The 25,292-nt window shown below is 46.2% G+C and overlaps 1 long non-coding RNA gene across 2 annotated transcripts in view; it reads left to right on the forward strand.

Moving 5' to 3' along the window:
• The first annotated feature begins 1,052 nt into the window (after nucleotides 1–1,052).
• Nucleotides 1,053–25,292, forward strand: part of LOC102156427 — a 35,776-nt gene continuing 11,536 nt past the window's right edge. For both annotated transcript variants that reach the window (XR_005366338.1, XR_005366337.1), the window contains exons 1-3: nucleotides 1,053–1,334; nucleotides 2,478–2,586; nucleotides 4,341–4,469. This is a non-coding gene — a long non-coding RNA (uncharacterized LOC102156427). The remainder of the gene's footprint in view (nucleotides 1,335–2,477; nucleotides 2,587–4,340; nucleotides 4,470–25,292) is intronic.

The following is a 25,292-nucleotide window of genomic DNA, read 5'->3' on the forward strand; positions in this document are numbered from 1 at the left end:
AAACTTTTCAACAAAGATGTTGACTGATGTGCGAAACAAAGGCAGAAGAATAATGATTAAATTTCCTTGCTACCTGCAACCCATTGACAAGTCCTTGAAACAGGCAGAGTGACAGTCCTATAGGGACTCAGCTGCCTCCCTGTTGATACTTTCCTAAGGGGAAAAGGCAATTTTAGCCTCATCCCTAGGACCTTGTCAGTCTACTTTAATATAAAAATTCCTTTAGAAACTTCCTTTATCTGTACCCTCCCAAAATGTGTGTTGGCAATCACCTCCCAAGCATATGGTCCACTGAGAATACATCTGCAGGGTCTCATGACTCGGGTTTTACTGGAGGGTAATAAGTGACATTTTCCCAACAATAGCTAGCCCCCTCAAGGTCCTGGAGACCTTGCTTCCAAAATTTCTTAGAAACTCACACTACCCCTTTCAGTTGAGAGTACATAACAGGCCACTCCTTATGACCCCAGTGAAGCTCTTTCTGCCCACTGGTCCTGTCGCTGTGCTTTAATAAAATCACCTTTTTGCAGTAACAATGTCTCAAGAATTCTTTCATGGCCGTCTGCTTCAAACCCTAACATCTTTTTCTACATCACTGACAAATAGGAGAAAAATGCACATTTGCTTTCCATGGAAATCCTAAAGCCACTGAGGGACATATAAACAAACAGTAAAATGGACAAGACCCCAGGAGGACTAAATTCTAAAGAGATGCAGAGGGGATAAACCTGTCTTGATTTGGAGATGAACAGAATCACTATAATAAACACTGGCATTTAGTCTAAAAACCCAGGGAGAGAATGCAGCCTTTTTCTACAGACAAGAGTAACACGGTAATTTAAAAAAAAAAATGTTTCTAGTTTGGATTTCTGCATGTGGTTCTCCAGGAGTCTCCACATTATTCCTTTAGCTCGCAAAGTCAACGCGGCAACAACAAAAGGAAACCGAGACTATTATTTCTAAGTTCCCGTAATAGAAGGAACTAGAAAGAACCGCCAGGGGCTTGGCCTGGGGTGGGGGTGGGGGCCCGGAGAAGCTGGAGCCGAGGGGCGGCGGGCGGCGGGCGGCGGGCCCTTCTCCGGCTGCTGTTCCAGGCAGTGCCGGTTGGGGCTGATGGCTGGCAGCGGAGCCCCGGCCGCGTGACACTGCGGATTCCCCGAGCCCGGCCGAGGAGCGGCAGGGCAGCCGCAGCGGTGCTCCCTTCGCCTCCTCCCCGTCTTTGTTTTCTTCCCTCGTCACGCAATTTCCCCTGGGGGTTCGCAAAACACCCCCCCCCCAAACAAAAAAAAAACAACAAAAAGCCAACCCACGGGTTCATCTTAAAAGGTGTTCTGGTGAGTTCCGCAGCGGCAGCTTCCTTCCCCGCAGACACGAGTATCAGAGCCCCAGAAATCTGGGTTAGGGACTTGGACCCCGTAACGGGGACGAGTGAACGTACCAGAGTGAAGAGGCTGCCCGCGGGCCCTTGGGACTCGCGTCCTGGACGCCGGAGGGCTGCGGGGAGGGCCGCGGGGAGGGCTGCGGGGAGGGGAGGGCCGCGGGGAGGGGAGGGCCGCGGGGAGGGCCGCGGGGAGGGGAGGGCCGGCGGGGAGGGCCGAGGGAGGGGAGGGACGCGGGGAGGGGAGGGCCGAGGGGAGGGCAGCGGGGAGGGGAGGGCCGCGGGGAGGGCCGCGGGGGAGGGGGAGGGCAGCGGGGGAGGGCCGCGGGGAGGGGAGGGCCGCGGGGAGGGGAGGGCCGCGGGGAGGGCCGCGGGGAGGGGAGGGCCGCGGGGAGGGCCGGGGGGAGGGGAGGGCCGCGGGGGGGAGTGCTGCGGGGAGGGGAGGGCTGCGGGGGAGGGCTGCGGGGAGGGGAGGGCCGCGGGGAGGGGAGGGCCGCGGGGAGGGGAGGGCTGCGGGGAGGGCCGCGGGGAGGGGAGGGCCGCGGGGAGGGCCGCGGGGAGCGGAGGGCCGCGGGGAGGGGAGGGCTGCGGGGAGGGCCGCGGGGAGGGGAGGGCCGCGGGGAGGGCTGCGGGGAGGGGAGGGCTGCGGGGAGGGCCGCGGGGAGGGGAGGGCCGCGGGGAGGGCTGCGGGGAGGGGAGGGCCGCGGGGAGGGCTGCGGGGAGGGGAGGGCCGCGGGGAGGGCTGCGGGGAGGGGAGGGCCGCGGGGAGGGCTGCGGAGAGGGGAGGGCTGCGGGGAGGGCCGCGGGGAGGGGAGGGCTGCGGGGAGGGGAGGGCTGCGGGGAGGGCCGCGGGGAGGGCCGCGGGGAGGGGAGGGCCGCGGGGAGGGGAGGGCTGCGGGGAGGGCCGCGGGGAGGGGAGGGCCGCGGGGAGGGGAGGGCTGCGGGGAGGGCCGCGGGGAGGGGAGGGCCGCGGGGAGGGCCTGACACAGCCCTCGGGGAGGCGCCGCAACCGGAGTCCGCGCCGGTTTCCAGTTTCGCCTTCTCTCTCTTTCAGGAAGGCCCTTTTAAAATTTCATTTTATTTTTGTTTTTTTTAACAGGAGGCTTAAAGAACCCCCCTCACCCTCGCCCTCCTCGTTCAGGTGGAACCGACCACTTTTCACCTGTTGGTGGCTAAAGTGTCTCCAAGGACGCGGTTGTCGGAAACAGGTCAGCCGCGGCGAGGGGAGAGCCCGGCTCCCGGGGCGGGGGCTGCACCCCGAGCCCGTTCGGCCCAGCGTCCTCTGCCCCTTGCCGGGGCTTTCCTGTCCCTCGAAATCACCCACGATTTACCGGGAGAGTCTCCCTGGCGGCTTTTATTTTTTAATTTTTTAATAAAACTTTTATTTTCTTTAAAAGTTTACTCTTAACCCAGCCTTTTCTAAAAGAGAAATCAGCTTTCTTTATTATTATTTTTTTTAACTTTTTTTTTTTTTTTTTAGTTTTTTTTTTTTTTTCAATTTTCACTTATTTATGATAGAGAGAGAGAGAGAGGCAGAGACATAGGCAGAGGGATAAGCAGGCTCCATGCACCGGGATGCCCGATGTGGGATTCGATCCCGGGTCTCCAGGATCGCGCCCTGGGCCAAAGGCAGGCGCCAAACCGCTGCGCCACCCAGGGATCCCTATTTTTTTTTTTTTTATGAGTGATTTATGGGTAATTTTTTTTTTTTTTTAGCAATACAGTCAAACCAGACAGGGCAGAGTCCACACTTCTTTCTCTCCTAGAGAAGGAATATAGGGATTTAAAGCTTAAAAATCTTAGGTTAAGTGGTTTTCTTCCATTTGATGGAAAAGCAGCCAAACGGAGTGGAATTTTTGCAGTCTTCTCGAGCAAAGGCTAAAGAAACCTGCAGCCCTTCCTGTGGCTAGAACTGCGCTCTCTCAATGGTGTCTGTGCCCCTGGGCTGGACATGGCTGGATGTGGGTGCCTGTGTGTACACCTGAGGTTCCTCTGCATGTGGTAGGACTCTGGATCTAGAAGGACACCTGACAGGAAGCTTACGATAACACTCTGCCCTTTAGAAAGGCGATTAGTATTAAGCCAGGCTGTTTAAGGCAAGGCTGATAGTTTTCCTGTAAGGCAAACAGCAGTCTGGGAAACCTTGCAGAGCGAATTTCCTCTAGTTTGCTTGGTGTGAGTGGGGCAGGAAAGACACATCTGTAATCCGCAGTTGTCTTTTCCCTCTGCCTGCCTGGGAACTGCATCCATTTTTCAAAGCCCTCCCTGTTGGAAATGAAGACCAAAGCCAAAGGAGCCTTGCTTGGTCGGACTGGCTTTAGCACTTTGGATATTTAACCCTTGATGGATCACTGAGATCATTTCTACCAAAAACCCTGGACATTTGGAAGAGTCAAGTGACATGGGTGGAGTACAGTAGTTTAGCGTTTAGTGGAGTACTTGAAGTCGCTAATCGTGTGTTAGTGTCCTCTTGCTTGAATTAAGAAAACCTGCCAGCAGACAACAAGGAACACCAAGGCTGGGGGTGCTTTGTGATGCCTTTAGCTCTTAGTTCTCCAGTGGTAGAGATGCTTCTTGGGTTACCGATGAATTACTCGTGGGAAACAGCACAGTGTCATGGCTCCAATATGGGACAAATCACAGTATATTACAAAATATTATTTCTTCCTCAGCACTTCTATAGGGATGAAGTCTGGGTAAGATGAACATTAGCGTTAATGTAGATGGGGGGAAAAGAGGGTCACAAAAAAGCAAAAGTGTCCCGAAATGCTGCTTGAGTGGGGATGGCTACGCTACATAGTCCTCTAGGTAAAGGAAGTGGTAAGTGATCACCGTGGGTATTTCTGTATGTTTGCGTGGATTTGTGCACCTGGGCACGGCTATTTGTGGGCGCAAATACGAGTACATAAGCACACGTACAAACCTCATTTTTCACGTGAATGGACTCCTCATTCTCTTTCAGAGCTTGGATTCCCTTGAAACGAGGGAACTGGGATCAACCCAGCTGGTCCTCTGAGGGAATGTCTGACCGTGGGGCAGTCAGGTTGGCCAGAGTATGCACTTCTTCCCACATAGTGTGCCCTCAGTAAAGGTATGGTTCACTGAATGATGTGGGAGAGGGTGGGAGTGGGGAGAAGAGAGTCAAGAGAGCCAGAGAATGAGTTTTTCTGGTGGCGAGTGCAAATCTTGGCTCTCCGGGAGTTGAAATGCCAGGATCTAGAGGCTAAAATGCAGATCCAGAGGCTAAAGTGCGGCTTCTCAGCCAGCTGACTCCCCCTGTCCACTTCGATTTCAAGGACCCCACTGGAAAGGCTTTTCTTTAGATTAATGGGGTGATACTCAATTTTTTCTCTATTTCTCCAGTATGTCACAATCATCTCAATGGCCATACTCTTCCTTTTTCTCAACCACTTGCCACTCCTCCGACCCTGGGAAGAAAAGGAAAGGGTGGATCACTTGGGTTCCAAGGTGACCACATTGCCAGTTCGTTCCAGGCTCCCCTCCCCCACTTTGGGGCTCAGATAAGCAGAGAAATGGTTTTATTTAGAATTGAGTCATAATTCCTCAGAAACAGAATGTGCAATTTCACAGCATGGGCACGTTGTGTGCGGGCTGTCAGCTTCGGTTATGCTGGGGCTCCCAAGGATGCTCTCAAGGTTGCGTCTGTTTGCCAGTAATAGGATTTACATCGCGAAATGCTGTTTGTCTTCTTTATAATGTCGTCCACTGTTTATGCGGCTAGGCTGTGAAAATGGTATTGCCTCTGTAGTGATTTATCACATCGTGCCCCCTCTTAAATCCATCTTTGGTTTGGATGTCAAGTGAGACTTTGGTTGAGGAATAAAATCATGTGGCCAGGTACACATGTGGAGTGTAGAGTGTTGGTATTTGGTTTGCTTTTGTGTCTGATTTCCTCAGCAGGGTCTTGGTTCAGGTCTTGGTAGCTGCAGAAAAATGATGATGGCATGCAAGCTGTCCTTGTTCCCCAGTGATTTCGACGAATGTCAGTGAGCTCTTACCTAGTGGCAAAAAGAGGGCTGAAGCAGAGAGCTTTCTGGGGGGCTTGTCACTGTACCCTATCCTTTATGAGTTTAAGCCCCGCATTGGATGTAGAGCTTGCTTAAAAAAAGATATGTCGAGGTACCTGGGTGGCTCAGTTTGTTAAGCATTGGACTCTTGATTTCAGCTCAGGTCATGATCTCAGGGTCATGAGATAAAGACTGTGTTGGGCTCTGCGCTGAGTGTAGAGCCTACTTAAGGTTCTCTCTCTCTCTCTCTCTCTCTCCCCCTCTCCTTCTCCCTCTCCCTCTGCCTCTCCCCAGGATCCTTCCTCACCCCAAGCTCAAGTGTGTGCACCCATGCTCTCTCTGTCTCTAAAAAGGTCCCTAGAAGTTGGGAGGGAAATTGTGGGTCAGATGAAACCTCAAATCCTCTATATCCCTGCACAGAGTGTGCGCTTTGGGGATTGATTCTGTACGAGCTGTTTCACAGATGGGAAGAGGGTCATTATCTCTCAGGAATATTCAGGAAGGCATTGGGGAAGAGTTTGAGAACCTGTGTCCTAGGACCCTAAAAATGTCTCAAAAATCACAAAATTGTTGTGGCAGAAAGTATCACCTTGAAAACCCTCTATAAGGTAGGGGAGAAGATTTTGGGCTTCCCTGTGTAGGGGACATAGGAAACTCTGGAAACAAACATATATGGGTCTAAATATCATGTCCACTGCAGTGAAGAAATTTACCACTTCTGGGATCCCTGGGTGGCACAGCGGTTTGGCGCCTGCCTTTGGCCCAGGGCGCGATCCTGGAGACCCGGGATCGAATCCCACATCAGGCTCCCGGTGCATGGAGCCTGCTTCTCCCTCTGCCTATGTCTCTGCCTCTCTCTCTTTCTCTCTCTGTGACTATCATAAATAAATAAAAATTAAAAAAAAAATAAAAAAAACTAATTAAAAAAAAAAGAAATTTACCACTTATAAATTTGGCTTGATTATAGGAAATGAGAGCATGTACTTTAGGGTCTTTGGCACCTGCCTATGGCTTCTCAGGGTACAAAGAGTCGGAAGAAATATGATGTATTCTCTTTCTAGTTATTCAATTAAAAAATAATTAATTATTAATTATTATTATTATTTTTGTTTTAGGGAGGCTCCATTCCCGACATGGGGCTTGAACTCATGACCCTGAGATTAAGAGTCATATGCTACACTGACTGAGCCAGCCAGGTGCCCTTCAAAGCACAATTTTTTAATTTTTATTTATTTATTTATTTATTTATTTATTTATTTATTTATTTATTTATGATAGTCATCACAGGGAGAGAGAGAGAGAGGCAGAGACATAGGCAGAGGGAGAAGCAGGCTCCATGCACCGGGAGGCTGATGTGGGATTTGATCCTGGGTCTCCAGGATCGCGCCCTGGGCCAAAGGCAGGCGCCAAACCGCTGCGCCACCCAGGGATCCCCCAATTTTTAAATTTTTGTAAGAGCAGTTGGTCAATGGTTAACTTATCAATTAGCTTTTCTCACAGGTCCTTAATATTTCTTCCTCCACTTCAGTTCCCTCAAAAGCAATGAAATTTGGTGATAAAGAGTGTGTATAAGGAGCATCATCGTCACCATCATCATCATTATTATTATTTCAGCGTAGAGAAAGAAGGTATCTGTTTTTGGTTAAAAGCGCATTGTATTTGGCCAAAAAAATTTTTTTTGCAGCCTCATGACTGTGCGATCTAGAGAGATTTCAAAGTCTTGACTTGAGCACATGCAGTAATTAGGAGGTATTACTAGGTTAATTAGAAGCTGTGCCTCTTAATGATTCAAAATTGTTCAGGGGAGAAAATTGCGAGAGAAGAGAGAGTATAGGGAGAGGGTTTGTCTCTAAAAGCTGCTCTCCTGTGAAGGTCATGCTGTTGTTACAGCAAGATGTGCTTGTGTTCCTGTTAGAAATGTTCATTGTGCCTGCTTTGTGTCAGCTGTGTTAAGTGAACAGTAATGCATTTATTAAAATAATTTCTGCTTGTTGACTAAGTTAAAGCAAAAGTACAAAGGCAGCCTTGACCCTGACATTATTGGTTGATTGGTCTCCTTGACATCCAGTCTTCCCCAAATACTCTATCTCCTGGACCGATATCTGTAGGTCCCTCTGGCTGGACCCTCTTTCTTGGTCTGCTCTTGCTGTATGGCTGGATCTGGTGGCAACATGCATGGTGTGACAATCACTTATGTCCCAATGTCTAGAAACCGCTTTTTTAGCCTAGACCTTTCTCCGGAGCCCCTGATCCCCACGTATGACAGATGCTTCTGTGGCTTCTCGGATACAGCATATCTCGTTGGAATTCGTATCTACCCTTCTCCATGCATCTGCTTTCATTTCTGTAGAAATAGGGTATCAAGTTGGACTCTTCTCATTCTCTCATTCAGCAAACCAATTCAGGCATCGCATCCTGTAGATTCTGTCTCCTTAACTCCTTTCAGACAGATCCACTTCTTCAGTTGTGTCTGTGCTACTGTTAGTCTCTTGTCCTAGGTCTGACCCAGGCTGCTTTGAATACCTAAGTCCCTGGCCGACCCCCTCGGGAGCATGAACATTCTACTTTCCTCATCTTTGGTTCCTTTCATATGATGAAACCAACTAGTAAACTATTCCTGGCGTCATGGAGACGGTGTGTTATCCACATGGATTGAATTGGAACCTTTTGGAGAATCAGTAGAGCTCTGGTGCCCTGGAACATCCTAACCCCTTGGTAGTTTCTGTCTGGATCTCCTTCGGGCAGTCTTGCAAAGCCACCTGTTTGTATGTGACCTTCTGCTTCCCATTTCTTGTATTTTTCATATTTAATGAAGGGTGTGGCCTGGTGTGCCCAGTGTACTTATGTGGCATCTACTCAGCTATTCCTTGGTCATAAATTTCTGATAACCCAAAGGCCAGTTGATTTCCTTCCAAATAGTTTGCTTCTGCACCCAAAACTCTGCAAGGAATAGATGCTCCCCTGCTCATGATCTTTCTCTGAGGTTAGCTGTAACTGACCCATCTTTTTTCTTTTTGTTTTCTCCTTCTTTCTCTTCCTCCTCCTTCAACTCTCCGTACACTTTTGGTATGCTTTTGGCAGTGGCCTCCCCCGTTTCGTTTATTTAGAGGAGAAGAGGAGCAGAGAGAGAGAGAGAGCAGGAATCTCAAGCAGACTCCCCACTGAGGCAGGGAGCCTGACTGCAGGGCTCCATCCCAGGATCCTGAGATCATACGGCCTGAGCCAAAACTAAGAGGCAGGTAGTTGTTTAACCGACCAAGCCACTCAGGTGCCCCTAGTTATTCTTTTATATTTTATCCTCATCATTCTCTCACTTATTTCCATTTTTAATACTGTACACGCCCTATGTTTTTGCTTAATTTGTCTCTGCTTTTCTTCCTTTCATTAAGAGTTTATTTTTCAGTAATCTCTATACCTCACGCAGGGCTTGAACCTGCAACCCTGAGAGTCTCGTGCTCTATGGACTGAGCCAGCCGGGCACCCCTGCACTCTTATTTTCCTTTAGAGCTACCTTATTTCTCTTCCTTCTGTGAGGTGAATAGTGGGGTCTTCCTGGTTCCAGTTTTGTGCCCTCCCCCTCCTTCCACATTTTAGAGCCCAAAGGAGCTTTTTGTATAGTGTGCAAGGCCCTTCATGTATCTCTGCAACCCTCATTTCTTGTACTGACCCATCTTGAAACTTCTGTTTCAGCCATGAGGAATTGTGTATGGATTCTTCTGCAGCCCCCTGAGGCTCCTGTCTGCCCTCTCTCTGTAATCCATCCAATTGCCTTAACTACACCTACTCAATTTTCAAAACTCGATTTGTAGTGTGTACTCAAGAATCCTTTGGGGACTCCTGGGTGGCTCAGTGGTTGAATGTCTGCCTTCGGCTCAGGTCATGATCCCAGAGTCCTGGGATGAAGTCCTGCATCAGGCTCCCTACAGGGATCCTGCTTCTCCCTCTGCTTATGACTCTGTCTCTGTGTCTCTCATGAATAAATAAATCTTAGGAAAAAAAAAAAGAATCTTTTGCCTCAAAGACCTTCCTCTCATTCCCACAGTAGAACTGACCTATCCCTCTCTTAAGTCCTGGCTATAACCCACGTATGCTTCTCAAGAGCATCGGGTCACATTATGCAGCATAATGGAAATGAACCCCACACCACACAGTTTCCCCTCTGTTCCAGGAGCTGTTCCGAGGGCTTACCTAGCCCACTTGCGTTACAGATCTATCTCCCCATGGAGCAGGGAGAGTCCTAAATGTTCATTTTAAAATTATTGGCTTTTAATTATGCAAATAATAGATACAACCGGAGGAGAAATACCTACTCCTGCCACAAATTCTAACTCCCTGTGTTTGAATCAATATACTGTTTTTCCGTCTGCTTTGGTTTTTAAGACCAATCCCTCTGCCTGTGTGCTGGAGTCACCCTCCTCTCACTTTCTCAGGGACCACATTTCTGCAAGTATTTGCTTTATTTCTTGCATCTTCTAGCGTGGTGGTAAACAGGTCATATGGCCAATTTTCAAATCTTGGCCCTGCAACTAACTGTGTGACTTGGAGCAGATTAATCGACTTTCTGTGTTTCAGTGACTTTCTCTCTAAAATGGTGATGCTTTTTTTTTTTTTTTTTTAAAGATAGATATCTTTTATATCTTTTTTTTAAAATTTTTTAAATTTATTTATGATAGTCACACACAGAGAGAGAGAGAGAGAGAGAGGCAGAGACACAGGCAGAGGGAGAAGCAGGCTCCATGCACCGGGAGCCTGACGTGGGATTCGATCCTGGGTCTCCAGGATCGCGCCCTGGGCCAAAGGCAGGCGCCAAACCGCTGCGCCACCCAGGGATCCCAATGGTGATGCTTTTGATAAGTAAACAAGCAATACAAGGAAGTATGGGGGCCAGGGCCCAGCACAGTGTAAATGCTGAGTAAATGTTAACTAGCAGATTATTAAAAATCATTCGTGGGGCACCTGAGTGGCTCATTCGATTAAGCCTCCGACTCTTGACTTCAGCTCAGGTCAAGATCTCAGGGTCTCAAGCCCCGTGTTGGGCTCTGTGCTCAGCGGGGTGTCTGCTGGTGATTCTCTCTCCCTCTTCCTCTCCTTCCCCCTCCTCTTGCTCTCTCTTTCTCTCAAATAAATAAATAAATAAATCTTTAAAAGTAACATTTGCAACAGCATATAAAACGCCTCATTGTCACTCATTAATGAACATCTCTTGGGCTCTTGTCCCCCTCTGGCTCCTGTCCCATTTTCATCTCTGCTTTACAGCAAAAGTGGTTAAAAGAGTTTCTACTTGCTGTCTTGTTCTCATTTTCCTTTCTCTCCTCAACTCAGTGGATGGGGCTTTCATCCAAACCGCTTCAATGAACTAGCTCCTGTCGAACTGATCAAGGTCACCAGTGATTTATACTTTGTCAGAGTCCATTGTCACTTCTCTCTCTCCTTGTTCCCAGCTGACCTCTCAAGAGCAACGGACATGGTTGATGATTCCTTCCTTGAAGGGCTTTTCTTTGGGCTTCACTGTCATGGCAATTCTGGTTTCCCCCACCTTTAGGGTCTCTCCTCTTCAGTCTTAATGCTGGCTCTTCTCTTGTTCACCAGACCTCTGAAAATAAGAGTCCTCCAGCCACTCTTTCTTTTGTCTTGCTCTTTTTTTTTCCCTAAAGATTTTTATTTCTTTACACGTGGGAGACACAGAGCGAGAGGCAGAGACACAGGCAGAGGGAGAAGCAGGCTCCCTGCAGGGAGCCCGGTGTGGGACTCGATCCCAGGACCCCAGGATCATGCCCTGAACCAAAGGCAGACCCTCAACCACTGAGCCACCCTGGAGCCCCTTGGTCCTGATCTTTATCTAAATTCTCATCCCCCTGATCTCACCTAGTCCCATGGCTTCAGATACCATTTATATGGTGGAGATTCCTCAAATTGTTATTTCTAGCCCCAGATCTCTTCCCCGGGCTTCTCACTCAGGTATCACACTGCTTATTCCCACAGGAATGCCCCTGGTAGGCATCTGGGATGTCATATGTCCAAAACAGAACCATTCACTCCCCTCCTCCCAACTCCCCACTTCCCATCCCGCCCCCGCCCCCAGACAGCACACCATCCAGTCTAGACTGCAACACGTGTGTTCTCCTTCACTGCTTTTTCCCTTGATTCCCTGTTAGAGTCCACACAATCAGTGTATTATTTCGAGTCCCTAGCTCTGCTTTTTGGCTCCTGCTTTCATGTTCCTGCCCCATCTTTCTCAAGCATAAATTGGATTGTGTCACTCTTGCTGAAAATACTCGAAAGCTTCCATTATACTTAGAATAGAATTCAGTCTCCCTGACCTGGCTGAGAAGGCTTCACCAAATCATGCTCTTTCCTAGCTCTGGGCCCTCCTGTTCTTCTGCTCCCTTCCTTGCTCTCTTCACTGTAGCCTCTTTGGATTTCTTTGACCTTGAGCGTGCCAGGCTCATTCTGGCATCAGAGCCTCTGCACTGGTTTTTCTTTACCTGGATGCTGCCTTCTTATGCAGACGTCTGCTGAGATACAGCAATAGGTATCAACAGAATTGTCTCTATTTATTTAGAACTCTTAATTTAAAGATGACCTCTTTCATGGCTCTGTATTTTACTTTTTTAGCTCTGATGGAATAGAAGGTTAACTTCCTTTTCTCCCCTGATTGGGCTTGTCACTCTAATGCCATTTATTTAAGAGACAGCTGTTTTCTCCACTGATTTGAGAAGCCAACAGTGGACACTTGGATGGCTTGTACTGGCATTTTTTTCTTCTAAGATTTTATTTATTTATTCATGAGAGACACACAGAGAGAGGCAGAGTCATAGGCAGAGGGAGAAGCAGGCTCCCTGCAGGGAGCCCAATGTGGGGCTCCATCCCAGGATCCCGGGATCACAACCTGAGCTGAGGGCAGACGCTCAACCACTGAGCCACCCAGGCACCCCTGTACTGGCCTTTCTTGTGCAAGGATTGGTGAATGTCCTTAACTGGATCTGGATTTCATAGGAGAGCCAGCAAGTCCTCTGGATCATGGTCAAAGTTTCTATTTGGTTTAACATTTTTGTGACTCTAAGAAATTTCAGTTTTATGCTGGCATCTACTATCCAAAGGAACGTATTAATGAGCAGCTATGAGTCTATGAACATTTTCAGGAATGTCTAAGTGAAGTGCCCGTTAACTATCTCATCTGTGAAATGATTTCCTCACCTCTTTAGCTCTAAATCTTGTGATTCTAGGTTTGGGCTTCTTCAAAGCTTTTCCTTTAGACTTTTGAATGAACGCTACTCAAGATAGTCTATTGCATACTACATTCTTTGATTTTGAGATTAGAGTATAGAAATTCAACCATGTATGGATATTTCTTTCACTGGAAAAGCATGAGGCATTCGTCAACACCCAAGGGTTGTAAACTTTCCCTCACATCCATCTTTGTTCCATTTTTGAGCTCCACGCCTACATTTCTTTTTAAATATGTGAACCAGACCACATGTTGGCAATCGTGGACACCCTAGACGTATGCTGGAATTGTTGCTTAGCTTTACTTTCTTCCACCATTAATGCTGGAAATTTCTGATTTTTGGAAGGAAACTGAAATACAGATATATCAATGTTTTCTCAAGGTCTCCCCCCCGCCCCCAGATCACTGTGCTGAATTTGTACGTTATTTGGACCATTTCCATATTGAAAGGCTCAGAAGGCTCTACTGTGTGACTTTTCTTTTGCCCTCTGGGAAAAAGGTCTAAACATTTTAAATGGAAATAGCAAGCCTATTATGTAGGGAGTGTGGTTGTAAAGCAGAATGACATTTTGATAATAGCAAGAAAACTCCTGAGCAGAGCCTGGCTTCCCTATTCTCAGTGCTAAATAAATAATGCATTTTTCAGAGCCTGTGTCTTTGGATGCAAACCTCCTTTTTGGTAAAAAAGAAAAGCATTTCGACTCTATTATTGGCCTTTGGATTGTTTCTGTTTTCCACCAATTCTGAAATTGCAGTCAATTAGGTACTTTTTCTTGTGACAGATTGGAAACCAGAAGGGAGCTGATGAATTCAAACAGAGAAATATGAGCTAAAAATGTCTTTAAAGCCCTTCTTTGCACATTTTCTCTTTAGAATTTATAGAGTACATTAATTTTCTGATATAGTGAATTATGAGATGCTTAGCCTTATGTAAAGTTAATAGAAGGCATGCTTTATTTTGAATCCCTACCTATTTTTCAATTTATTTATTTTAATCATTTGCATTCTGTTACACAATTGGTGGCCTGGACTCCTATGCCTCCTTGACAATCAGTGCCTGGTGTTTTTGTTTTTGGTTTTACAGTTGATTCCTTGTTGATGATCTATGATTGCTAACCTTTTCTGAGTTTGTAACACCATCTGGATTTCTCATTCAAAGTCCACGGAGTGAAAATGATACGTTTGTTTTTATGGTTGGGCACAATTTTTTGGGTTACTGATGGGCACAATTACCATCTCAGTATCATCATTTTGAAATAGGTATTTCTAATCCCGTGAGTATCAATCTGGCCAAGCAGTGCTCATGTTTGAAACACTTAGTGAGTGGGGGATTTGGTGGACAGTTTTGGTGTCCTGCCCTGATCCCCTTTACCCATGTATTTAAATCTGGTCCAGACTCTACTTCTAGAGAACCTGACCTGTGGTAGTTGGTCCCAGAAGAGGGACCTAGGAAGCAGACTCTAGGAGATTCTGAAGTTGGATCACTTCCGAGGTGGCTGGCAGGGGGTCCCCATCCCTGGTGGTAGGTGATGTGCTGATAGTCTTTGGTTTGCAGGTGCACTGCCCTTGTTAAGCCTTTTACTTGTGTGGATCTGGGGAGGGACACAGATGGAAGGAGATGTAGTGGCTCCTGTAATATCCCTGGGAATGGAGAGGCTCCGGGGCATTCACATTATAAGGACTGTTGCTGAATACCCCTACTGCTCGTGGCAATCAATCCCTAACTCAAATGAAAGTGTGCAGGTCAGAGGATGTTCTTGGCAGCATTGAAAGGGGTGACAGAATGCAGACCAGGCACGGGACCAAGTTGCAAGAGTGACGGCACTTTGGAGAAAGCTGAGATGTCAGCCAGGATGAGTCTATGGCAGGTCTGTGACTTCTATGACAGGCGAGGTCCCTGTTAGGGAGGGAGCAAGACTGAGATCTGTACTCAGGTACTCGAATTCCCAGATTACTTTATTTTTTATTTTTTTATTTTTATTTTTTTCCCCAGATTCCTTTAGATTCTTAAAACTGCAGTAGATTCCCTCCTGCTTGCTTAAATTCTGTGGAGGAGTCACATTGGATAGAAGTGCCTGGAGGACCATACAGGCTCTCTAAGATTGGCCCCCCCTTCTGTCTTCCTAGCCACCCGACCAAATAGCTGAGGTCAAGCCCCAGCAGGACCCAAAGGGGGAAGAGTTAGGCTTGCTAGGGGAGGGGAGGAGTGTTAAATGCAAAAGGAGCTGCGGGACCCATTGGCAACCAGGAGAGCATGCTGGAGAGTGAATAGGGGATGTGGAGTTTAAAGTTGCATAAGGAGATTTTTAAAAATTTTATTATTTTGTTATTTATTTTGAAAGATTTATTTATTTGAGAGAGAGAAAGAAGGAGCACGAACCTAGAGGAGGGGGATAGTGAGGGGAAGAAAAGCAGAGCAGAGTCCCCGCTGAGCAGGAAGCCCAACATGGGGCTCAATCCCAGGACCCTGAGATCATGACCTGAGCTGAAGGCGATGCTTAACCGACTGAGCCACCCAGGCACCTTTTTTTTTTTTTTTTTTTTTTTTGTAATTTAACTTAATTTGAATTCAATTTGCCAACACATAGTATAACACCCAGTGCTCATCTCATCGTGCGCCCTCCTTAGTGCCCGTCACCCAGTTACTCCATCCCCCTGCCCTTTTGCAATCCTTTGTTTCTCAGAGTTAGGAGTCTCTCATGGTTTGTATTCCTCTCTAATTCTTCATCACTCAGTTTCCCCCCCTTCCCTTATGGTCCCTTCCACAATTTCTTATATTCCACATATGAGTGAAACCACATGATAATTGTCTTTCTCTGACTTATTTCACTCAGTGTTAATACACCCCAGTTACATCCATGTTGATCTAAATGGTAGATATTCGTCCTTTCTGATGCCTGAGTAATATTCCATTGTGTATATACCGCATGTTTTTTACTGGGAGATTCTTTTTTAACTTAAAATTTTTTTTAAAAAAAGATTTTATTTCTTTATTCATGAGAAACACACAGAGAGATGCAGAGACATAGGCAGAGGGAGAAGCAGGCTCCCCTGCAGGGAGTCTAATGTGAGACTTGATCCTGGAACTTTGGGATCACACCTGAGCTGAAGACAGATGCTCAATTGCTGAGCCACCCAGGTGTCTCAAGAGATTTTTTTTTTTTTTTTAACTGCAAGAGACTGTCCTTTGATACAGGATTTAATAGCCTGGCAAGAACCCTGGATATAGGTCTAGTATTCTGCTGGGATGGGCCTTGGAAGCTTGGGAAAAAATACAGCCCCACTACATGGGGTAGAGAAGCTGGAATTGGCTATGGCCGATTGTGGAAGATTTGCAATGAAGCCTTTCCCTTAGGTCCCACTTGCCTGTGACTTCACGGGTTGGTTCCCCACAATCAGCCATTGAAGATGGGAAAACCAGATCTGGGTTTGTGAATGAGTAGGCCTGCTGTATTTAGTGAAAGTGAAAATCATTGCTCTCACACCTGATCCCCACTGAGGGCTGGTTTTGATAAACAGTGGTGTGGGGAAATACTACCTGTGGGCAGAGCTTTGGGCAGTAGACTTGGCCATCCACTGTATGGAAGGAGAAGTGGCCTAAGGTAAGAATATATATGGATTCATGAGCAGTGGAGTGGCTTAGCTGATCAGTCAGGGGCCTGGAATAAGCAACGTGGAAGGTAGGAGGGAAGAGATTTTTGTGAGGAGGCCAGTGGTTGGACATCTGGAAGAAGACTTAAAGTGTGAATTATGCATGCTAGCATACTGCAGATAGCTTCTACAGGGGAATAGTCACTGGCCAGGTGGACACAATGATTCAACCAGTTAAGGTCTGCTAATCTTCGTTGTTGGCCACCCTAGTGTTTGGGCAGTGATTGGAGTAATTATGGTAGGAGGTATGAAGTCTAGGTATGGACCCATAGCGTGGGGTCTCTCCATTTAGGCTTAGCTAGCTGCTGCTGAATGGTTGACCTATCAGCAAGAGTCTGATGCTGAGCTCCTGTTACAGCAATACTCCTCAAGGTGGGCAAACAGCCACTTGGTGGCAAGTTGATTAAATTGAACACCTTCTACCCTGGAAAGAGCAACACTTCATCATGGCTGGGGCAGATACATGTTCTGATTATGGGTTTGACCCTTCCACTTGCAACACCTCTTTCAGAACCACTGTTCAAGGGCTCAAAGAATGACTCACCAGCACTGGGTCCTGCATTATATCACATAGGACCAAGGGATATGCTTTCTAGAAAACAGGGTGTACAGGAGGCCTGTGACCATGGCATCTGTACTTCATCCCATATCATTGAGAAGCTGCTGGACTGACGAGTCGGTCAAGTCCTCCAGGGAATAAATGCTGAGAATGAGCGGGGAGTGTGAGGGGGTATTGGAAGTAGATGTAATGCCTTTGAAAGATTACGAGGGGATGAAGCAGAATAGGGTATGGAAAAGCTATGATGGAATCTGGCATCTGTAAAAAAAAGAAGAGAGGAGGCAAGACTGGTGATGGCAAGGTGAAGACCTGGATGTACATCTGACATAGTCAACAGGGAGTCCCTGGGGCAATGGTGCCTTCTAGAGTCCTGCACTGATGGCAGCCTGGGAAGAGTGTAGCCTTCAATTGAAAGCTGAGGCAGATCTCGAGGGTGCTGTCGGCCAGATGTCCCCTGGATTCATTCTTGAAGCTGAATGGCACATACTTTCTTGAAGAGAGGTCTGAATACCATATGTCCGTGGCTGCCACAGTCGACACCTTGTGTGTGTCCTGTGGATCCACAAGCTTGGAGTTGCAGCCCCCTAAGGGTTGCAGCGGGCTCTTTCATTAGGGAGACTTAGCAGGGGGCAGGTGGTGGAATCGTCTCGGGGCTGCCTCTGGTCCTCATCATTTTCCTCCTCCCTCATCCATTCTAAATTCCCCTGTTTTCGGCTGTCTCCTCTGCTGTCCCTGGTGCCTCACTGGGGGGTGTGGCTCAAACCTTCATTCCAGAGGGGTCTGAGTCCCTGGAGGTGCTGGCTTTCTCTGGTGGGGCTGTGGCACTTGTCCATTTATGTTCACAACTGGATAGAAGGTTCCAAGGGGGCATGCCCCTCATCAGTGGACCAAGACTTTTAGTCCTGCAGAGCCCCGAGCTGCAAGAAACGGAAGCATGAAATGCCTCAGTGGGATATGGGGAATGATGCTAAGGGGGCGATTTCTGCTTCTATGCCTTGGTTTCTGGATCCATGTATTCTTAGAGGTCTCTGATTCCTCATGCATACCACATCCTGAAGGTGGCAGCCATCCTTAGTGAGCATTGCCTCCAGCTGGAGGAGTACACCACAGAGGGCCGGGGCAGAGCTCACCGTGGCATATGGTAAGCTTCAACAAAACACCGCATGCTGAGAATCAGACTGCCAGTTTCTCTTCTCAGACACTGATAACCAGGGAGGAGGGGGTAAGTTTCTTGTTCAGATTAAAAAAAAAAGTCCAGATATTGATACTTGGACAAACCTCAGTAAATGCCCAGCTCTTTGCTGGTGGGGAGATCTTTAAAAAAATAAGATTATAGGGATACCTGAGGGGCTCACTCAGTTAAGCATCCCAACTCTTGATCTCAGCTCAGGTCTTGATCTCAGGGTGGTGATTTCAAGCGCTGCGTTGGGCGCCCTCTTGGGCATGGAGCCTACTTAAAGAAAAATAGATTATCTGATGATGTTTGAACATTTGGAAAGTAATACTGGTAGGCATCTGACAGATATGATGGAGCATGTGGAGAAAAAGTGATCATGGTACCCAGAAAACTAGCATCGTATGTAGAAAATTGAGGCGATAGTGGTGTTTTGTTGCTGTTGTTGTTTTTTAACACCACCTACCAACTTCTGGATTTGTTTATTATGTTTATAGTGTTCTACTGGAATGTCAGAGCCATGGAGCCAGGAGGCTTTGGTCACAATTCTTCCAAGTACTTAGCATGAGAGCTGGTACACAGAGCAGTTTGACACCAGTTGAAGAGTTGAACAACAAAAAGAAGCTATTCTTGTTTATAATCTAGGAAATCAATATAATATAGGAAACCTTGTGTATAATAAAGGAAACTGAACCCTATTATAACATGATTTGATATTCAGGTAATACAGTGTTATAAATCATAACATCGTTTCCATATTTGTAACAATATAACAAGTAACAAATATTAAATTATAATATGAAATATAAGTATTTTGAAGCAAATGGAATCAAATAGTATTTTGCTATTTATATTATAAATAATACATAAATAATATATAAAGCAATAGATTGCATTATGATTATATAATATAATTAGCATATTACAATATTATGTACTTTAATTTGATATAATTACAGCATACTACATCGATTTCTTTCCTTCTTTCTTTCTTTCTTTCTTTCTTTCTTTCTTTCTTTCTTTCTTTCCTTCTTTCCTTCTTTCCTTCTTTCCTTCTTTCATTAATTCACTCATTTATTTATTTAAATAGGCTCCACACCCAGCATGGGGCTTGAACTCATGACTCAGATCAAGAGTTGCATGCTCTACCAACTGAGCCAGCCAGCTGCCCCCAACGTACTACAATTGTAATTGTAAAATAATTGCATAAAACTTATATAATAAGGGAAATAAAATAATTCTACATTACTTACCTCTGCAGTAAAATGCTTTTACTGAACCCCAAAAATATGACTGCCCATGATAGATCTAAACTTAATTGTCATGTTACTCCCTCTGGAGGTTTGTAAATAGGTGGTAGGAATTTAGAAGCTAAATTATCATTTCCCATATTTGGAAGTCAGTAGATAACATCCCAAGTTTTGAAGTGAGTAAATGGCAGAGTAAATATATTATTTAGAAACATGGAAAGTGCATACTAGAGGAGACCCTTGAGGCAGTTGAAACCTTTTGATCCCTGAAAGTCGAGTGGACATTTGGGAAAAGCGAGAGAAGTGGGTGTGGTTTCTCTGCGTTGGCCTTGCAGTGTGTTTGCTTTCTTCAACCCTGTGTTTGTATTACATTGATAGAAGTACCCATTAAGTAAGCCAATTCTCCAAACAATTCGTTGGAGCAAGGTGCTGTGCAATTTTTGTGATCATCTCAGTCTTATTGCTGGACTTCCTAATGATGATGGAATCTGATCGCTGGAGTAGCTTATGCCTCCATGCTTTCTAGACCCATCTCTGGGTGTCCGTGCTGACGGGGTGGCTGAGTACTCAAGTGCATGTTCTGGAAAATGTCCATGTGGGGCTGAATATTTGATAGTGGCCTGTGCGCTGGGAAGGGCATTTCCAGCAACCTTTACAGAAGTGGGGATATGTGGTGCACCTGGTGGCTCAGCAGTGAGCGGTTGAGCTCAGGATGTGATCCTGGGGTCCTGGGATCGAGTCCTGCATCGCAATCCCCACAGGGAGACTGCTTTTCCCTCTGCCCGTGTCTCTGCCTCTCTCTGTGTCTCTCATAAATAAATAAATAAAATCTTAAAAGAAAAAAGAAGTGGGGACCCCTGGGTGGCGCAGCGGTTTGGCGCCTGCCTTTGGCCCAGGGCGCGATCCTGGAGACCCGGGATCGAATCCCACGTCGGGCTCCCGCTGCATGGAGCCTGCTTCTCCCTCTGCCTGTGTCTCTGCCTCTCTCTCTCTCTCTCTGTGTGTGACTATTATAAATAAATAAAAAATAAAAAAATGTTTTAAAAAAAAGAAAGAAAAGAGAAGTGAGTATACTTGTTGTAGGATATATACCCTCAACTATGTAGCACAGAGTCTGATTTTTAGCTTCATAACCCCCATGCTATGGTGCCTTGGAATATAGAAAGTGTCACTAAATAACTGTTGAATGAGGTTGAATTATTTGCTAAATGTTGAGGGGTAAAATCTACTTTGAGCTTCTATTTTGTCCTTTCACTGTCACTTTGACCTCTTTAAAAAATTCTTTTAGTTATCATAATGCATATATCATGATATATTTCCTTAATATAATATAGTCCATCTATATGACATTAATGGGAATGGGAGGAAGTCTTTTTAGCAAAGAGCACAGTGAAGATGTGGCTTGATATAAACACATTTTTTAAAAAAAGAGACTTATTTTTTTTGGAGAGGGCGAGAGAGACAGAGAGAATGAGAGACAGCATAAACAGGTAGCAGAGGGAGAAGCAGGCAGGGAGCCTGACCTGGGGCTCCATCCCAGACTCTGGGATCATGACCTGAGCCAAAGGTAGATGCTTAACTGGCTGAGCCACTCAGATGCCCCAGCAGTTATTTTTAAAAGCATCTATGTGGGGTGCTTGGGTGACTCCGTTAAGTGTCTGACCCTTGCTTTCAGCTCAGGTCTTGATATCCGGGTCAAAAAAAAAAAAAAAAAAAAAAAGGCATCTATGAATAGGTGGCTTGCTTGCAGGCAGTTATGATTTTGCAGCTTGGAAACTACATTTTCTCAAGTTCAAAGCACTTTCCACACTTAAAATTCTCACAACGGAGTGCCAAAGGTATTATGTCTCAGGAATTCTTATGCATATTTTATAAATGGGAAAATAGGCAGAGCAAGACACCCACTTGAGTCAGAAATGAGTAGGGAAACCCTAATGGAATTTAGACTTAGAGGTTGGCCTTCATTCTCCATAGCCTTGCTCTGTGTGCTGGAGAGCTTGGCCTGGTCTCTACCCAGCACCTTCTATCAGCTCCTGAGCAAATTATCTTCAATATTTCTACATTTCGTAATTCTTCCCTATTTTCAGTTGTTTTAGGTTCTCTGCTTTTTTTCCCCTTGGTTTTGTTTTCTTTTTTTCACTTTTCTCCTCTTTTATTCCTGGCTCATTGGAACATTAAGCTTTATCCTATCTCTTGCCCATAATTGAAAGGATATATTTTTTTCAGATTTTTGATTGACTAAGGATCTTCCTTTAGATGGTGTCTGTAGTAAAGATATTGTAATTGGATAGCTAATAATTACAGTGCATGCATGGTGGTTATGTTACTATTCTGAGTGAAGACAATGGCGGGGTAGGTGACTCCCAAATGAGAGATGAGGTAGTGAGCTGTTAAAAAAAAAAAAAGTGGCATTTTTTTCTGGCATTCCAGAAAAGGGATGATAGAGCTTCCATGGTGGGTGGCATTGGGGCAAATATATCTGAAACCTATCAAGAGACCCAGATGAGAAAGACCTCTACAGTGTCCTCTGCATCCAAGAGCCAGAGGGGAAACAGTTTTGTTTTGTTTTGTTTTGTTTTTTTGTTTTGTTTTTTGTTTGAGAAAGAGAAAGAGAGAGAGCAGGGGAAGAGGGAGAGAGAGTCTTAAGCAAACTCTGGATTGAACACAGAGCCAATATGGGGCTTGATCTCAAGACCCTGAGATCACGACCTGAGCTGAAGTCAAGACCTAGATGCTTAACCGACTGAGCCACCCAGATCCCCCAAGGGAAACAGTTCTTGCATGGAAATGAAGTGAGTGAATCACCAAGGAATGACAGACAGGCCCAATCATAGCGTGTGTCTGCAAGTCCCCTCAATTACATAGCGGAGTAGACTGTATAGTCTAAGTAACTGGTCCTGATGCTTTACCACCAAAGGATATGGATAAAAGAGTAGGGGGATGATCCATGGGTCAGAGGGAAGCTGTCCTGGGGGGGCTGTCTACCTTGATCCTCTGTGCCACAGCAGTCAAAAGACACCAAGCTGCCGATTCTTTGGAGAGTGAAAGATGATTCATGCAAGTAGCTTGATTTTGTCTATTATTGGCAGCAGATGATTTTGAGTGGAACCTAATACTGTTTCCTCTCTGTGCTCCTACAGCTTAGGACTCTCACATTGGTGAGCTGAAGTGGGTATCAAGGAGGAGGAGCATGGGATGCATGCGGGCAGCTGGACCCCTATAATGACTGCCGCTTTGTGGAGACCCTTCCATTTGAGTTTTATGCTGCATCATATGTTCAATACATATCTCTATTCTAAAAAAAAGGTCCAGCATCACAGTGGCCTAATGAATCTTACTTCTCAAGAACTTGATACTCCTGAGTAAACACAGTTCTAGAACAACACTTGAATAGGTTCTCTTTTGAGGGTTTGCAAATGTGGCTGTAAAAGAGAAGAATGTAGAATTTCTTCTAAGATCCAGAGTTAAGACTGACTTGCATTTTACAGTGGAATCTGTTTTAGATGAATACATGGATTAATTTGTGTTCGTGTATGGGAACAAAATGTACAGCTTCTGAGACATGCCAGTGTTTATGTTTTGTTTCTTTTAAGATGATTTAGCAGGAGAGGTACTGGGGATAGATTTCAGGACATGAACACCCACATATGCATACAGTATCTTCCCAAATCTCCCCAATGTCAATTCCATTGACCTGTGTGCACTGTCTCCTTGGTACTTTCTCTCTGGAAGGGCTGCCCCTGAGGCCCTTGGGATGGGTTTGCCTTAGTGCAAGGAGAGCAGGGAGTGTCTGGCAATCCAGTGCCCCCAGAGCCAGTTCTTACCTGGTGAAAGACAGGTGTGAGGCCATAAATTCTCAGCATCCCTTGCTCCTGATGGGATGGCTTACACTGTCTCCAGAGGTGCCACCGTTTCCCCCCTCTGGGGTGGAGCGAATGCTATATTCTCTAACACTTGGCTCAAAGTCTCACCCTTGCATGGCTTCCTTCTCTATCTCAATCCTGCCTGCTTCCCTACTGTTAGTTCCTGAGACTACTTCCTAATAAATCAGTTTCATGCAGATCTGAGTCTCAGAGTCTGCCTCTGGAGAAGCCTATCTCAGACGCTTACCATTCGGAGGTGGAATTGGAATGACAGAGTGGCAGATTGTTGTATCCTAATCCTTAAGAAGTTTCCATCTCTTTTCCTCTGATGATCGATCTGGCTTTCTTTCCTCACCAAACTGCTGAATGGTCTTCTGTAGGGTCTTCAGATCGGGAGGCGTTGTGGAAAAAAATCATGGTGTATTTAAGTCAAGCTCCACTTTTGCCTGCCAGCAGGTTATTTGCTAATCAATAAGAGACCAGTTATTTTTATGCTTGGGAAGGGAATTCCTTTTTAGCATGCAGATTCATAGAGCTGCTTTGTAAACAAATTACTTCCTGTAACATGATTTATTTCAGGGGGTTGGAATCAGCACCAAAAATATCTCCGGTATCTGCATAAATCTATAAATACAAGAGGGAAGGAGAAAACTGAGAGGTGGGGATGGGGGAAGGCTGCTAATATTGATTGAGAATCTTCCACGCGCCAGACCTGCTCATGTAATCTGCAGAATGAGAGGGCGCGGACCTTGCCCCAAGGTGGGCAGTTAGGGAACAGGAGCGGGGGGGGGGGGGGGGGGGGGGGGGGCAGGGGACTGCTGCCCTTATCGTCATGCAACCATGCAGCCGCATGAAGCCTTTTTGCACTCTCCCTGCCAAGGGCCTGCCTAGGTCAGGGCTCAGTGGAGTGCTGCCCCCTGTCTAGGTGCTCCCTTCTGCATGGGAGGGCCAGCATCATCTCCTTGTGGTGCGCTCCGGCGTGTCTCTGCTGCCAGAACGTAGCTGTGCTTCCCCAATTACTTCTTCCATAAAGTCAAGTTTGGTTTTGTTTTGTGTTGTGTTGTTTTGTTTTTAATCATGGTCTTGAGGGACTCTCCTCTCCCTTTTGCCAATTGCTTTCATCGCCTCTTTGCTCTGACACACACTTTTGGCCAAAAGGATAAGCCAGTTCCTTATGTGTGTCCAGAGGATAGGCCGATTCACTTTTGAGCTGTGCACCAGCCTCAGACCTTGCGCTTTGGACACCCTCTCCATTCTTTCTTCCCTCCAGACTCTGCTGGAGGGGGATCGCTTGATCTGTGTGCCCTTCCTATGTGATGTGCCAGGTGCCAGGAGGGAATCTTTACCCACAGAGAGAAGGCCAGCCTCCCTCCTGACCCAGGGTGCTCCTCCCTTCTCCGCCCGCACGCTGGGGCCCAGCGCCTGTGTTGCCGGTCCCCTGGCTATGGCCTCACTGTGGATGTACCTGTTGTGAATATTTTGAGGTCTCCTTATTTATGCTCCCTGGAACCACTCGATCAATCACGGATATCCTGTTGTTGTCTGCTGTTTGGATAATTTTGTGTTGAAATGAGACATCAGAGAGTTTGGAGTTTAGAACTTGAAATAACTTCAGAGATCGTCTATCTGATCCAGTCCTCTCTCCTTAACTTATCCAATTTGTGATGTAAATAATTTCATAATTACCAAAGTCACGTAATTTTTGGGTCGGGAAACTTTGAAGACAAAAAGAAGAAAACAGATCTCGCATGATGCTATTGTCTAATGCTAACTGCTACTGGTAACTTTGTTTTTTAAGATTTTATTTATTCATGAGAGACAGAGGGAGAGAGGCAGAGACACAGGCAGAGGGAGAAGCAGGCTCCATATGGGGAGCCCAATGTGGGACTCGATCCTGCGTCTCCCGGATCACGCCTTGGGCTGAAGGTGGCGCTAAACCACTGAGCCACCCAGGGCTGCCCTCTCAGGTTTTTTTTTTTTTTTTTTTTGATCTCAGGTTTTGATCTCAGGATCGTGCATTCGAGCCCTGCATTGGGTGTGGAGCCTACTTAAAAATAAATAAATAAAAATATAGAGTGAACATTGTCTCTCCTTCAGACATTATTTCTTTCAAGATCTTTTAATTAAACGTGCAATAACCAAGTACATGCTCAGTGTTCGG

The sequence above is a fragment of the Canis lupus genome, chromosome 11, assembly GCF_011100685.1.
Source record: "Canis lupus familiaris isolate Mischka breed German Shepherd chromosome 11, alternate assembly UU_Cfam_GSD_1.0, whole genome shotgun sequence".
NCBI lineage: Eukaryota > Metazoa > Chordata > Mammalia > Carnivora > Canidae > Canis > Canis lupus.